At 43.2% G+C, this 7,885-nt stretch overlaps 1 pseudogene; it reads left to right on the top strand.

Annotated features, from left to right (window-relative positions):
• Positions 1 to 291: 291 nt before the first annotated feature.
• The window catches only part of LOC132357193 (myosin regulatory light chain 12B-like), a 15,108-nt pseudogene continuing 7,514 nt past the window's right edge, over positions 292 to 7,885 (top strand).

Here is a 7,885-nt window from a genome sequence, read left to right as displayed (position 1 = left end):
CATCACGCTGCAATCTGATTGCCTGGTTAGCTGTCTGTCACCTCCACCAGATGGCTAGGGACCATCTTGTTCAACTTTGTGATCTGGAAGCTGATTGAGATTCTGGCATGGAGCAGGCCTCCAATATGTTTTTGAATGAAACAGATACAGCATCTCATTGTAATATGACAACCTGTGAATGAATGTGCTTGCCGGGTTCATGGGACACTGATGGGACAGACCTGATCAGAGTAGAAGAGGCGTGTTAGGAGTCTGGGAAGTGAGAGTGGGTGGAGGCCGAGATGAGGCCTGATGGGGGAAGGTCTGGATAGGCTAACAGGTAAGTTTTTTTTTTCAAGGCAAATATATATATATATATTTATATTGGAGTATAACTGATTAACAATGTTGTGATAGTTTCAGGTGCACAGCAAAGTGACTCAGTCATACATATACATGTATCCATTCTGCCCCAGACTCCCCTCCCATCCAGGCTGCCACATAACATTGAGCAGATTTCCCACTAACAGGTAAGTTTAGACTTTCTGCTATTGGAAATCCGGGGAGCCATTGAAAAGCTTAGCTCAGAGGAGTAAGTGTCACGTGTGGATATTTAAGGATTATTACTCGGGTATCCGGTATGTGGGATGGATTGAAGGGGGGAGTCATTGTGGTTATCCAGGCCACCCAGTGATCACGCAGGCAGGAGAAAATGGGAGCCCGGGCTACGGTGGAGGTGGTGGGACTGGAGAAGAATAGATGGTGACAGAACATTTTAAGTCCCCATCACCAGGAGCCTCGGAAAATCACCTCACAATGCCATCTCTGATCATTGCAGTCTGTTTTTCAAATCTAGAGAAAATCAAGTTCAAATGCACGCCAAGATTGTTTTAAAGGGAAAAGGAGTCACAGAGCAGGATGATTGACAGTGGATGTCGAAGAGCGGCTGCCAGAGAAGCTGGTCTCTGAGCACTTTACAGCCTCACTTAGGGAACCTCAGGTAAGTTTGACTTTTCTATGTCAGACACTTATTTTTTTCTCCCAGCACTCCCTGTACATGAGTTCCAGCATGGGGGGCTCCCAAGGCCACTTCCCCAACTGACCTTAAGGTGGGGATGATTTTGCAACTTGAGGCACGTTGTGTGTGTGTGTGCGTGTGTGTGTGTGTGTGTGTGTGTGTGTGTGTAGCAGTAGTAGCAGTAGCTCTCTCACAGCAGTAGCATCTAGAAATGCAAGGCTGTTATAGGTACGATCCTTCATTTGATAGCTATCCTGAGCTAACTTGTTGCTTCACACACACACACACACGCACACACACACACTGGTGCACATGCACCTGCGCACCCCTAAATAGGAAGAGTGGATGAATTGAATGAGTTAGCCCAAATTAGAGAAGTTTGCCATACATTATAGAAATAGGGGAGTTCTGGTTTCTCCACAAAAATTAATGACTGTAAGTCCTAGAGCAATGATATTCAAAATAAGCTGAAAAGAGGCATCCAGAATGGACATATAAACATTGATAGGAATATAAAACAGCACAGTCAATTGACACGTAGACATAATTTTCTCGTTCAATATTGTATGGAATTGATTAGGGTGAAGTGTTTAAGAGAACAGACCATAGTCAGACCTGGTTCATGTCCCAGCCACCACTCACCAGCTGTGTGTACTTTAACCTCTGTGTGCCTCAGTTTCCTCAGATATCAAATAGGGTAATGATAATACTAATTCCATAGGTTTTTCATGAAGATTGAAGTAATATATACAAACAGGCTGATACATGATAGTGCTTAATGCATAAGAGCCATTGTTTTGTTTTTGAAGTATAGTTAATTTACAATGTTGTATTAGTTTCAGGTGTGCAGCAAAGTGATTCATATATACATATATATATATATATATATATTCTTTTTCAGATTCTTTTCCATTATAGTTTATTACAAGATATTGAATATAGTTCCCTGTGCTATACAGTTGGCCCTTGTTTATCTATTTTATATATAATAGTGTGTATCTGTTAAACCCAAATTCCCAGTTTATCCCTCCCTCTTTCCCCTTTGGTAACCATAAGTTTGTTTTCTATATCTGTCAGTCTATTTCCGTTTTGTAAATAAGTCCATTTGTATCATTGTTTTAGATTCCACGTATAAGTGATGTAACATGATATTTGTCTTTCTCTGTCTGGCTTACTTCACTTAGTATGATAATCTCTAGGTCCATCCATGTTGCTGCAAATGGCATTATTTCATTCTTTTTATGGCTGAGTAATATTCCACTGTGTGTGTGTGTGTGTGTGTGTGTGTGTGTGTGTGTGTATTGTATACATATATATATATTCCACATATTCTTTATCCATTCATCTGTCGATGGACATTTGGCTTACTTCCATGTCTTGGCTATTGTACATAGTCATAATAGCTATTGTTCTTTAAATGCAAATGGAAGGTTGCATGTTCCTTATTGGTGGTAGTATTTTCTCAACTGGCCAGATGGCCAACCATCACAGCGGAGTTAGAGAACGATGATGGAAATGATTAAGGCAAGAAGCCAGAGCCTTTATCACACTCACCTATGAGTTTTATAATTGATTAGTACTGGCTGACTTTCTATTTATAACAACTTAGTGTACTTTGAAAAAGCTATGCATATTTTAAAACTCCTGTGAACCTGAATATGAAATTTTGATCAAAAGGCTTTTCTCTCTCAATAATCCATCTTCTTGTCCTAGCCCAAGACTTAGAACACCTAAGAGGCCGCCATTCAAAGAGTCATTCATTTTTACTCTCGTGTGGTTTTAAGAGTGTGGACTCTGAAACCAGACTTCCTGGACTCAAATACTGGAGGTACTACGTGATAGTTATGTTTTCTTAGGCAATTTATTTAACCTCTCTGTGCCTTGATTTCCTCATCTGTAAAATGGCCACAATAATTGTACCTCCCTCACAAGATTCTTCTGAGGATTAAATGAGATCATCTCTATGCTACTTTTTATTATTATCTTCCTATTTACATATACTGTCTCCCCAACTAGGTCGTAGCACATATCACTGAGGGCAGGAACTGTGTGCTATTCATCTTTGGAGCCGAGGTCCAACAGGCATTTGTTGTTGATTATGAGGAAACCTGAAGTAATATTTTTCTTTAGTACATCAATTTTGAAAGACAGATCTCTGCAACTGACATGAGATGGTTGTTAGTTGGCACTTGCGATTTATACTGAAAGTAGGTCAATGAAATGGGTCACCTGCCACCCTCGCTTTATAAAACAAAACCAGACACTCCTCATACAGTAATGAGTGTCTTAACTACACATATAACCCAGTGTACGGCGTGAAGTTTTGGTCTTCATTTTGAAGAAACTCCAAAAGGTGAAAGTGCTTTTAGCAAAGTAAAGGATTTCTGCTGTGGGTATTGTGTTGTACAGGACTTGTAGGTTTGCTTCCTAAAGAAAGTGTCTTTTTTTGGAGAGCATGTAATTGGCTACAGATGGATCCATCTTGATTTGTTGCCTAGTGACGGCCAAAGGAAGTCACCCTCTGGTGAACCGAAAGTCTGTTTGCCATTACAGTTTCACACAAAATGCCCTCGTAGCAATGTTTGGTGAAAGCAAGAGAGTGATCATTTGATCCCAAAATGGTTACCTTGGGGAGGCTACATTCTGAACCCCTGGCTTTCTCTGGGGTGCCCTAGGACCACCAGCAAGATTTGGGCTGAGATAAGAAAGAGTCCAGTGGCTCCAGTGAAGCCCCCTAGTTACCTGGTATCACCCTCTATAAATCCGGGTTTTTCAGAAACTCTGGGGCAACTGATTATTCTGTACATCCCCTCAAAACATCCTAACTGCTTCAGGGGTCTGAACTCAATTAGCGTCTACTCTCTACTCAACTCTGATTCTTCAGGCTCTTTGACTCCCTTACTCTCCGTATAGCTAGTATTAGCTTGCTAGGGCTACTATAACAAGTACCACAAACTGGGTGGCTTACAATAACAGAAATGTATTGTCTCACACTTCTGGAAGCTAGAAATCTGAAATTCAAGTGTTGGCAGGGTGATGTTCCTTCTGAAACCTCTAAGGGATTCCCTCCTTGCCTCTTACTACCTTCCGGTGGCTTGCCAGCAATCTTCGGCAATTCCTTGGATTGTAGATGCATCACTCCAATCCTCTCTCTTCACATGATGTTCTTCCTGTGTCTACATTTTGTCTTTCTTCTATACGTGCCTGTCTCTGTGTCCAAACTTCCCCATTTTATAAGGACATATAAAGTCATATTGGTTTAGAGCCCATACCAATGACCTCAGTTTAACTGGATTACCTCTATAAAGATCCTAGTTCCAAATAAGGTCACACTCTGAGGCACTGGAGATTAGGACTTCAGCATCTTTTTCAAAATAATTAATTAATTAATTAATTAATTTTTAAATTTTTGGCTGCATTGGGTCTTTGTTACTGTGTGCGGGCTTTCTCTGGTTGCAGTGAGCGGGGGCTACTCTTTGTTGTGGTGCACGGGCTTCTCATTGCAGTGGCTTCTCTTGTTGCGGAGCACGGGCTCTAGGCGCGGGCTTCAGTAGTTGTGGTATGCGGGTTCAGTAGTTGCGGCACGCGAGCTCTAGAGCGCAGGCTCAGTCGTCGTGGCGCAAGGGCTTCGTTGCTCTGCGGCATGCGGGATCTTCCCAGGCCAGGGCTTGAACCCGTGTCGCCTGCATTGGCAGGCGGATTCTTAACCACTGCGCCACCAGGGAAGCCCCTAGCATATCTTTTTTGGAGTGGACACAATTCAACCCATAACATACGTGTTTGTTGTTGTTGTTTTGGTTTGGTTTTTAATCTCACCAGATTTCAGTCCTGACGCTTCCATGTTCTCATAGTCAATTCACCTCTGTCTTCAATTCCTTCCCGATCCAGAACAGACCTGTGGTACATAATTCAATGACTCCGTATCCTCTTATATTTTCATTCCACTTCCCCAGAAGAACTCCAATCCTGGATCAATCCAACTGCACCTGCCTTCCTTCTGCTTCCTTACTGGAGGGCTGCTGAGTGCTGCAAGAGGAAACCCTGCCACCATGTGGATGGGTGCCGGCCACTACAAATCCCTGGTCGCCACCCCGAACTCAGTCCTGGATGCCATCTAGCAGTCTTCTCTGTATCCCAAGCCAGCAGTCTCAGTCTCTCTCTGTATTAGTCAGGCTTCTCCAGAGAACAAAACCAATAGGATATATCTCTAGGTAAACATATGTCTACCTATCTATCAGGATTCTGAGGAGTTCCGAATCCTCACACGATTGTGAGGGCTGGCAAGTCTGAATTCTGCAGGGCAGGCCGGCAAGCTGGGGACCCAGGGAAGAGTTGATGTTGCAGCTTGAGTCCACAGGCTCAGTTCCTTTGAGTTGACAGAATTCCTTCTTCCTCAGAGGATCTCAGTCTTTTGCTCTTAAGGTCTTCAACTGATGAGGCCCACCCATTTTATGGAGGGTAACCCACTTTACTCAAAGTGTACTAACTTAAAAGTTAATCTCATCTGAAAAATACCTTCCCAGCAACATCTAGACTAGTGTTTGACCAAATACCACAATAGTGTGGCCCACCCAAGTTGACACATCAAATTAACCATCACATTTTTCCATGTCCCACTTTTAACCGTCAGTAAAAGATGCTTCTTACTCTTCAGGGAAAATGGATATTTTAAAGCAGGAAGCCCCTCAGCTTTCTACCTTCAAGCCACTGAAACCCCACTCATTTCAGCAGCCATCCTTGCCTCCTCTCTTTTTGTCACAGAGGAAGAGGGGTCACTGCTTCTGAGCCCAGCCTCTCCACCTGTGCTTTGGGTTTTGATTACTACTGCATTTTCAGGACCTATATAGTGTGAGGGAAATGGTAGCCCCTCAGACATTTGAATGAATCCTCTCCTGACCCCTTTCCTCCATTCCTCCCTTGTACTCTCTATTTTCAACCCCTTCTCTACTCTTTAATGTTTCTCATCAACATTTAAACAAATTCAAGTCTTTCCCATTAAAATAACACCAACATAATCAGCACCCTCGACTCTGCCTATCTTTAGCTATTGCCCTTTCTTCTTCCTTCAAGGTCATGCTTCTCCAAAGAATTGTCTATATTTTCTGCCTTCACATCTTACTCTCCTGTGTACTCCTCAACTACTGCAATCTGGCTTCTACCCCCATCATTCAATTGATATGGTCTTGACAAAATGGTCTTTTTCTTTCTGGTCATCTCCCTAGTATTGGATATTGTTGATTGCTGTCCTCCTCTCCCCTGTCCTCAAAATTATCCTTCACACATGACCTCTTATTTAGCCTGAACTGCAAGATCCAACCCTTCAATTACTTTCTTGCTAATATCACTTTCTGGCCCCCTTTACCCTTCAGTCCTACGTACTTGGAAGAACTCCATCACACTTCTTTTACTGAAAGACCTCATTGTTTCTCCATGGTGTTCTTTCTTCCTCACTGCAAAGTGAGTAATAAAGCCAACTTATCTGACTGCAGGTGTGCTCCTGGCGATCATTGCCTGAAGGGCACTGACACTTTCAAGTTACCCAAATATTGGGGCATAAGAAGCACTGATAGGCATCAGAAAGACTAAAAATGAAGTATGGAAAATTTTCACTCCTCCATCCCCATCTCACAAACCAGCATTACTTGACACCCATTCAGCTGAATTTATCACAAGAACACAGCAATTAGGTTTTGCTGTCACAGGCAACTAAAGGGTTCCTATGCAGAAATTGGTCCCTAGAAGTAGGGCCGGGAAAAGAAACAAGCCAAATAATGTGGAATTGTCTAAGGCAAGGTTGGGTGAATGGCAGTGAAAAGCCCTCTATCTTGAGTTGGGAAATGGGCAAACCAGTTATATGGCCTCAAAGTGGTCATTTTTTGTAAACTGTGTGCCTAGTAAGGCTAGGGCCTTATGGGATTTTGTAGAGGATCGAGATACTGGTGTTGATTTAGTTGCTCCTTGTGGCATTCAGAAAGGTTCTACAAGCAAGAGACAAATTTTGGGTGGTGAAACTGATCCATCTGAAAGCAGAGAGGGAAGAAAACACAGCTCTCCTAATAGAAGCCCTGTAGCCTACACTCCAAGATGGCTGAGTGATGACTATTGTACAAGGTGGACAAAGCCCAATTATCTGCCCCAAGGTGAAGTAGGACCAGTGAAGGCAGAGACCTCGGGGGAGCCAAAGCCTGATCTTCTCAGTCTTTCCCAAACACCTTACGCCTGGGAAAGGTACCAATTATCCTCACGGGGCCTCTCCATCCCAGGGTATTGTTGTGAACTGTCCTAAAGCAGAAACCAAGGATGTCATTAAACTCAGAGACAGGGGAATGGGCTTAGCCGGCACAGATTGATGCGAAGAGACAAAACCACGCAGTCTGGAATCTAGTGTTTGGTAACTGTCTTCTTTTGTCATCAGTCTATAGAATTGACCAGAAGCAAAGAGATGTCTAACCTCCTCAGTTGATAAAGAGGTCATCTTGCTGGAGAAACCTCTAGCTTCACCATCAAGGACGTGTGAGTGCTTACCCCACCATAAGTGGGGTAAGCACATAGCTTACCACCAGGAAGTGGGTGCTACATCCCAGAAGGGGACTGCTTCTCCATGCCTTCCTCAGATGTGGCCACGACAAAAATGGACATGGTTGATCTTCCCAGAGAGCAGAAACCAGGAGCAGCAGAAAGGTCGCCTAAGAAACTCACGCCTTTGTCAGAGTGGGGAGGCCCTGCTTCTCTTCTCCAGCAGAACGTGAGATATGTGAGAATTTGTGGACCACCGAGGGTGATTTCTCCCCTCCCCCTTTCTAAATGGATATTGTATTGCAGGTATTCTGTTATCTTATTCTCATCTTGTATTGTGACTGTTAGGGACGGTTAATGTTATCCTTTAAC

Source organism: Balaenoptera ricei, chromosome X (genome assembly GCF_028023285.1).
Source record: "Balaenoptera ricei isolate mBalRic1 chromosome X, mBalRic1.hap2, whole genome shotgun sequence".
Taxonomy (NCBI): Eukaryota; Metazoa; Chordata; class Mammalia; order Artiodactyla; family Balaenopteridae; genus Balaenoptera; species Balaenoptera ricei.
This window is presented reverse-complemented; position numbering and strand designations above follow the sequence as displayed.